The sequence below is a fragment of the Paralichthys olivaceus genome, chromosome 16 (assembly GCF_024713975.1).
Source record: "Paralichthys olivaceus isolate ysfri-2021 chromosome 16, ASM2471397v2, whole genome shotgun sequence".
NCBI lineage: Eukaryota > Metazoa > Chordata > Actinopteri > Pleuronectiformes > Paralichthyidae > Paralichthys > Paralichthys olivaceus.
In genome coordinates, this window is record NC_091108.1 from 22,070,137 (window position 1) to 22,079,470 (window position 9,334).

Sequence of the window (9,334 nt, forward strand, 5' to 3'; positions counted from 1 at the left end):
CTAGTACTTGTAATCTAGACACACCAGCTTCTCTTTTATTAAAAAAAAATCCTTAGTAATTCTCTTGTAAACCCTTAAATTCCACATGTACTGTTCTTTTTTTGACATTCGCCCACAATGCTTGTCAGAGATTAACGACAACTACTGCATGTCTATCGTGAGTACATGTTTGTCAACTATTCATGTTATTTTATTTTATTCCTTCATATGATCTTCGGGCACCTCTGAAATGTCTTGTCTTGCTCGGCAGGGATGATTAACATGTGGGCCAGAGTCTTCGTTCTACGCGCGACAAGTTCTCCATGTAAGAGACTTTGCTAAATCTATCCAGATTAAAATTTTCTAGTGTCTCATCATCATACTTAAACATGCATCAAACTGTCAATTATGTTTTTTAGCAGAGGTCTCCTAATGTGACATTTCAAATGTGCCCCTCAGACAAAAGTAACAAAAAGCCCATTAAATAAGTGCATTGGTCAACTTATTTCATTGATATTTCATTATATGAATAGTTTTAACATTCCAACCCTTCTCCACTTGATTTCTTTATTAGCTAAGCCTGTGTTACTAGACAATGAAAGGCAATATTCTGACTTAATATTACTCAACACATCTGCAGCCCCCATCTCTTCCTTTTCAACCCTCCTTCTTTATTTATAGTATTTTATATTTCCTCAGATACAAGGAGATTGATAAAGCGTGAATGTTATTTAAAATCAGGATATTCTTATGCAGTTTAGAAAATCTGCAAGGTTGTCCTGTCGAGGCAGAGAATCTATTTCAGATTTGTGAATCAATAAGAGTGTGATAAAGGAAGATTGCTGCGATTGTTTTCACATTTTGAAGTTCACCATGTCCAACCTCAATCAGTTTGTAACGTCAGTTTTACAAATACTTCTCCTCCAAATCACTTGTTGGAACTAAGAGAAACTGTTCATCTCCAAAACCAAGGATCTGCCTGAGGCAACATCCACACTATCACGATACACCTGGCGTCCACACTACGAATCATTGAAACTGAGAAGTTTGCAAATGCTGCTGGCCCCATTTGTCACGGTTATGGTTTTATTTGGTCATGGTTATGGTGTATTCTGTCACGTTATGTTGTATATTGTCCCGGTTATGTATTTTTCTACGTTCCTCTCATGTTCCCTCCTGTGTTCCTCTCATGTTCCCTTCTGCCTTCCTCTGTGCTCCACCCTGTGCTTCTCCTGTGTTGTTCTCTGTGTCCCTCTCCTGTGTTCCCCTCCTTGTCCCTCGCTATGTTTCACCCTGTGCTTCTCCCGTGTTCATCCCTGTCTTGTTTATTGTATTTTGTTCTCGTTGTTAAGTTTGTTCAATGTTTCCTGTTTTATTTTGTAGTCCTTGCTCCTGGTGTGTTTTCCTCCTTTGACTTCCTGCCCTCATCATGTTCACCTGTTTGTCTTGTGCCACCTGTCCCCAGTTACTCATTAGTTCAAATGTGTATTTAAGTCTTTGTGTTCCCCCCATGTGATTGTTGGTTCGTCGTCGATACTCGTCATCTTCAATTCTGGTCATGTCCTGTTCATGTGTCCTGTCAGCTCTCGTCACGTTTCCTGTCCTTCCTGTGTTCCACTCCTGTTTTTGAGTGCGACTTTTGTTTCTTGAAGATTTCTTTTGTTATGTTTACCTTTTAAATAAAATACACTTTTTGTTAAACCATATTTAGTTTCTGCGTTTTGGTCCTTCCCTTCCCTTTTTTCCTGCCACGTTCGTTCCCTCCCCACGCACCTCCAAACCTGACACCATTGTTGTTTGAAAACTCTGGGAAAGCGTTTTAATCTGGATGAGCAGAAGTTTGGAAACAATAGATTCTTACAACTAGTTGCTGATTAGGTGTTTTTTTTAACATTGGCTGATTCGTCAGGCTCCATTCCCATGACCCCATTCAAGAAGAAAACAACTGGCATTAGCCTTGGCTACCAGTGTAGAACACAACATGGATAAGTGTTGCTGACCCAGTTGTCTTTGCTAAAATCTGTTGTGCAATAAAATTCTCTATTTTACAATGATACAACTGCTTATATGAGTGGGAGACGAGCCATTATTCAAGCAATTCCTGTTCACGCTGGCACACACATACCCAGTGTATGTCACATGATATGCATTTTCAGGCATGTTAGTATGGACACGGATTAAAACTGATCTGGAGCCATAATGTTCATGTAGACAGAGATCACTCTCACTCTCTCAGTTTAGAATGAATATTCAAATCCACTTTGTTATAATAAACCTTCCGCGTTCTGTGTCTCTAAAGTGGATCCAGCAAAAAGGTTAAGCAGAAATCTTACTGGAACAGAAATGGAGATGGATCGGCCCATGGGTCATAGTATCTCATAGTTATTTTGTACATAAATTATTAGATACAGCCTACTCCCTGAGGATTCTTTTTTCAAGTTGGAGCAACAGCACCATAAAATGTCTGTACGCATCCTCAGATGTAGCAAACCCGTAAATGCATCTCTAAATGCAACCTGCTTGGACAAAAGGTCTCTGTTAGAATCGGGCTTTTGATCAGAGGGTTGGCAGTTCTATCTAGAGACACAACAAATCATTGTGGGGGAGGGAAACAACAGGAAAACTGACAAATACATTTTGATTTCACTCATTATTTTATTCATCTTTTGATCATCAAATGTATGGATGATAATGATAACATGTTATCAGTCTCTTCAGCTCCAACAACAGTCTTAGAAATGGAACATGTTCAAGCAGGAAGGAGGCAAATAGGAATATTCTGCAGTATTCTGTCTGATCCACAAAATAACAAAATGGATGACATTTAGCTAACTTTAGCATGTGGGGGAACTCTCTCTCTTCCTCCCTCTCTTCCTTTTCTCTCTATCTCTCTCTGTCTGTCTCTGTATTTTCTGGGTCTTTGCTCTGACACAATTACACATCACTTCCTATCAGCTCCATGGATGTTCCACTGCACCCCAGGAATGGATGAAAACACACACGCAAACACACACACAAACACACATCTTTGTGCTGCTCTCTTTATAAGGACTTTGCATTGATGTTTATGCCGAACATTAACCTTACCCTAACCACAATTCACATCTGATCACTAACCTCGACCAGGACCTCAGAAATTACATTTTGCCACACATTGGGACCAGGCTTAGGTCCCTATGAGGTCCACTGAACCTGACAAGTTCAGTGTTTATGTGTGGGTCCTGAAGAGATAACAAAAAGAAGAACACCCACACATTATAGAGACACATATAGACACTCTTGTTGCCAGACATGATGTGCACTATTTGATGTTAATTTTGCATTAATTGCTTCATAAAAAAGGGTGAACTACAAATAGCCTTTGCTCCAGGTTTAACTAAATAAATCATAGCAATATTAAATTAAACTTCAGTGATCTCCACTGGAACATTATACATCTGCTGTTATATCAAATACAGTTGATTTTCATCTATAAAAGCTAAACAACCAGATGTAATTCAAATAGTTGATCATCAGTCACGTCTTTACATCGGTTCTGAAAGTTTCCACGTGGATCGGTGACCTGACCAGGGTGTGCCCTCACTCTGATTCAATGCATGATGGGATAGGCTCCAGATGCATGGATGGATGGACAAACATGCAGCTATGCAAAGTCATGAGGCAATAATTGCCACTCTAGTTACTAAGGTAAAACTGGAAATATTTGAAGCTTGAAAAGAACAGATTGAACAAATGGTAAGAATGTGTCAAAGAGAGCTTTGGAGGTGCTGAATTAACTTTTAGACATAAGGGATTGGTTTAGTTTCATGGATTTACTAAAACACAACCTGTTATACAAGCAGTCATACTTCAGTGCAGCAGTGTGTCTACGGTTGTCATAGTCTTACAGAGACACCTGCTGGCACATGAGTGTAGTGTTGTTTGTATTCCATTGTCTCAAAGTAAATTGTTAATGTGTCTGCAAACCCCATTGACTTTATGTAAAGGTAAACACATCTCAGTCTGCTGTTCATATTGAGTCATACCTGGTTATGTTTTTTGCTGTTTGATTTCTACTCTACCTATTACTACTTACTACTTACTAAATTTAATCATACACTAATTCTGCTCACACAAACAAACAAATTGCTGCTGAAAAATTCATGAATACACAGTGATTAATTAAGTACTTCAGTCATACTTGTACATAGTCAGACCATGCACAGTTCATATTTCTTAATCCAGTTTTGATGAATGTAATATAATGTTTCCAAGAGGTATATAAAGGGCTCTGAATGTGACACACTTTTCACTCATGGTGTCATCTCAACTGCAAGCTCTGATTTTGGCCTTCTTCGACCTCCCCTCTGTCAACAGGTCAAAGTACGGCTCCAACAGTGCAGAGCCATCTCCTTGATGGGCACGGCGTTTCTCCTCCTGGACCGGTCTGACTCCTTGGCCCTCCTCAACAGGAACTCTGGATACAGGGGGTGACTCCCACCACTATCCTCCACGCGAAGTGCCAGATGTCCAGTCTGATGGACATCTGCGGCCATGCATGGGATTTTCTATCTGCAGCAAAGTCTCTCATCTGCATTTGGGTCCTACAGAAATTAAACCCAAATACAAACACACACTGCTGCCAGATGTTCAATGTTCAGAATCAAAGTACAAATCTCAGCTGTAGGAGGAAAGATCCAGTGTAAAAACAAAAAAGACCGATTTTTACTTTGTTCACAGTTACACTGAGTCATGGCAGGGAAAAGGCAGCCATAGTCCAGCGGGGCATACTTCCTTCACATATATATATATATATATATATATATATATGTATATATGACAAAGATGTCAGATGTCTGATATCTTGCCTCTCTCTCTCTAGTTAGTTTAGGGAGGTAACCCTCCCTAAACTAACTAACCTCTCTCCTTTCTGTCTCTTGCTTTTCTCTTCTTTGAACTTTTCGTCCTGTCTTTAACCATTTTCTGCAAGACGTTGTGTTGCTAATTTTATTTATTTTATTTTTTTACAGGCACTTGTCACCAGTGACTGAGGAGACCAGCCAAACGCTGCTGTCAAGTACTCACTCTTTCTTTCTCCCCCTTTTCTTTCTCCACGCCCACTGTTATTGTTCACATGCAAAAGACTTGTTTTCAAGCTAGACTGTTCAGTTACACTGTTCTAGATGGTACTTTAATGCAGTGTTACACTGTTCTAGATGGTATTTTAATTCAGCTTCTGAGGTAATGCTCTTGAGTTCAGTAAAGTCTGTCACTAATGATTGTATTGGAGACAGTTTCTTCCAAATATGGTAATGCAATACCTTGTCATTTTTGTAATACAAATGTTCTCAATGTTACTAATCTTACAAAATCTGCTGTACAAATGAGCACTTTGTAATAAACTACAGCAATGTTATGGAATGTATATTCTCTTGTGTTCTATACCAGGGTTCTCAAACTTATTACTTAAAGGTCTGCATCTTATTTTATTCAAGGTCAGAGGTTAGGAATGATTGGCAATAACAACAAAATTTAATCAATTCAGTTATGATTATGTCTCTTCATTGAGCCAGCCTGCATAGAAACCCTATGTTAGATAAAAACTGAGGCAGACACAGCTCAGGCAGTTTGGTAGAAGTTATTAAGTGAAATAAGTTATTAAGTGAAATTAAATATCAGCTGAATAAGTTTAAAGTGAGAGCTCTGTACTGTCGTTTCTGGGAAACTGTGTTAGAGTAAGTGCTCTGCTCTGTGAGTAATGGTTCTTGGTTCTTGAAAACAGAAAGAGTAAGCACTCCTTGTACTGTCCACTCTTTGCTACTCTCCTCCTATGTGTCCTCCGCTAGCATAACCTGCTACTTTTCTTCCGTTGAGCACAGACAGATGAACAGTGATGAATGCATGTTGTTGCTGAATGTGTTTCTGATCTGCTCTAAGCACTAGAAGGCAAGACATTATTAAAATACAAGAAAAGTCAAGCTTTGTGTTTATTGTAGGACTTCTGGATGTTGACTGGCTGTTGGGATGAATGTGGTAGCCTAGGGCTGGGTATTTAAAAGGCCCTGCATACTTTGGTTTTAAATGGGTGAGGATTTATACAAATGCAAAAATAGCAGATTTTATAACACACTGGCATCTACTGTAAAATTACCATAACCCACAGTTCTCCTACTGTCATGTACTGTAATCCAAATACGGAAATATACTGTTAAATAAATTACGGTATATGCGCTGTAAAATTACTAAAACACAGTTATCCTACCATCATGTACTGTAATCCAAAAAACGGTATTATACTGTTTGATAAATTACAGTAGATGTGCTGTAAAATAACCACAAAACCCACCGTTATTCTACGGTCATATACTGTAATCCAAAATACGGTAATATACTATTAAAATAAATAACAGTAGTTGCATTGCAAAATAACAGTAAAATACTGGCATCCCTGCTGCCAGTACTTTACTGTTATTTTACAGAGATATTCTTTACAGTGTAGGAACTTACAAGCCAATGAAGGACAAATAACAAGGGGTGGTGAGACGACAAACGGAAGCACAGAGACTTATATACACAGGGGAGGCAGGGGAAATTAGACACAGGTGAAACACATGAGGAACTGGTGCAGACAGTCACAAGGGTGGGAAACAGGACAAAGACAGGAAGTAAAGGTGAAAACACACAAGGAGCAGAAACTGCAAAATAAAACAGGAAACAGAACTCAGGGAAAAAACAAGTCCAAACACAAGGAAAACAAAGGGACAGCCCAAAACAAACAAGGAATCTGTCACAGTTTTGTATTTTCATTGTCCCTCTCCTGTGTTCCCCTCGTCCCTCGCTATGTTCCACCCGGTGATTCTCCTGTGTTGCTCTGTGTCCCGCTCCTGTGTTCATCCCTGTCTTGGTTATTGTATTTTGTTCTCGTTGATAAGTTTGTTCAGTGCTTCCTGTTTTATTTTGTAGTCCTTGCTCCCTGTGTGTTTTCACCTGTTTACTTCCTGCCCTCATCAGGTTCACCTGTTTGTCTTGTGCCACCTGTCCCCAGTTACTCATTAGTTCCAGTCTGTATATAAGTCTTGGTGTTTCCCCCATGTGGTTGTTGGTTCGTCTTCGTCATGGTTCTGTCTGTTCATGTGTCTCGTCAGCTCTCGTCACGTTACCCAGTAAGTTTGTATCCTGCCCTGTTCTGTGTTCCACTCGGCTTTTTGAGTGCGACTTTTGTTTTTCTGTAGACTTCTTGTTTAATAAATACACTTTTTGTTAAACCTTATTTAGTTTCTGCGTTTTGGTCCTCCCCTTCTCACGTCCCCCACCCTAACCTTGACAGAATCTATAATCAAAATGAAAACACTCTTCATTAAAGAGGAAAGGTCCCAAGAAAAAGAGTCCAGAGTCATGAGTTCATAATCATGACACAAGACAACATACACAACACTGCTCCATTTGAAATAAAATGAAATGGCAAATGGTCTGTATTTACGTAGATCTCTTCTAGTCTTTTAGTCTAGTCTCAAGCCCTTTCCCAGCTTACAAACAAGCACGTTTCTCAACTGAGATGTCAAACTTTGAGCAATTTACCTGTCCACCGCATTGTCGAGAAACAGCAACTGTGGAGTTTGAAGTTGGACCCATGGAATTTGGACCAATCAGAGACACGACAGTGACACATATGATCTCAGCATATTGTTGTTCCACGTGCAGCAAACCAATCAGGCTGCCTCGGTGATGGGCTCATTTGCATAATTTCCTGTCATGCAACATGAAGGTTGTGGTGTCTGAAATGCTATGTGTAGTCCTCCCCATAAAAGAAATTTATCTTTAGGTTTGAGGTCCACAGGTCCTGAGGAATTTGGAGAAAGCCTGAACAAATGGTAGGGTGATAGGTCACAGCTCTAAGTGCAACACTAAATTTGGGCTAGTGTCGTCTCCCTTCCTGTCACTGTATAACCGTGAAGAGCTGGATAAGAAACCAGATGTTTACTTTAGGATTATGAAAACAACACTCCTATATAAACGAGGAGTTGAAGTTGCCCCTCAGAAGAGATTCACATTGGCCCCGAATCTCTCTCCAGGCAGAGAAGAGATTCACATTGGCTCCGAATCTCTCTCCAGGCAGGAGAGATGCACATTGATCCCGGATCTCTCCATATGCAGATTGCATTGCTTGTATAGATGCTGAACTTTTTTGTAATAAACATTTTATACAATCAAGACGGTGTCATCGGAGACTCCTTCATCATCTTCACATCATCGCAACCCCAATATACGACAAGACTTGGCGTCACGAACTTCGGACGTGCTGTGTCCTGCGGCGTCGCCGACAACTTCAGCTGACCTACTCCCGCACCAAGCCGGCAAAAGAAAAGGGTGAGCATTTCTCACATTATTGGGTGCTGGTACGTTCGTTGCTGCTGTTGTGTGCTGCTGTTTGGTCACACCGTAAATGATTCATCTGTGTGGGCATGTCATGATGTGTTGCTGTTGAGTGGAGCTCCGTTCTAAATTTGATTTTGTTGCGTAGTGCACAACGCAACAGGGGGGAGTAGAATAGAGAATATAAGGAATATAAGGAATAGGAGTAAAAGAAAATGTAAAGTACTGAAGATAGTACAGAGTTAAAGTAAAGGTGTAGAATAGTCTGATTAGTAACGATAAGGTGAGCTAAATAACACCATGCGAGATTAATGAAGAAAGGGCCCTCATCTTCTTAACGGTAAGACATGTGTAGATTAGACGCTGCGTGAAAATAGACTTTAAGGAATAGTCGGATTTGGTTTAAAAAAAAGTAAGTAACAATCCTGGGCCCAGGAGTAATTGGTAATGTGTAAAAAGATGTAAAAAGGGATAAGGTAAAAGAGTAAATAAGGAATAAGGTAAAAGGATAAAGATAAGGAATAAAAGTAAAAGGATAAAGATAAAGGAATAAAGTAAAAGGATGAAATAAGAGTAAATGCTTGTAAAGCAAATAGGAATAAAGGTAAGAATTAAAAGAAAAAGCCGCGGATTTGACCAAGCCCTCAGGGAGGCGATTCTAAATCGGCCTAAATCCTAGAAAGTCACTAAGTGAATTTCAGGTCAGTTCAAGGAACTGGAGATGTAGAAATAAAATTCAATTGTAAGTTTTCAGCAATAGTTGACGAACAGATGCTTGAATTAACCTCTCATTGAATAACTACACCTCAAAAGGTAGCATAAATTTAGATTTAAAAGGATAAGGAAGGAGCGGCTAAAAGCATGCTATAGGAAAAGTATGAATGAGTCGACTTGAAACTTTAGGATTGGATGCTGTCTGTGTCTTTGGAGTGATGCCAAAGTTCTCTGTGTGTGTGTGTAAAATCAGCTGCCGAAGTTCTCTGTGTGTGTGCGTAAGATCAGC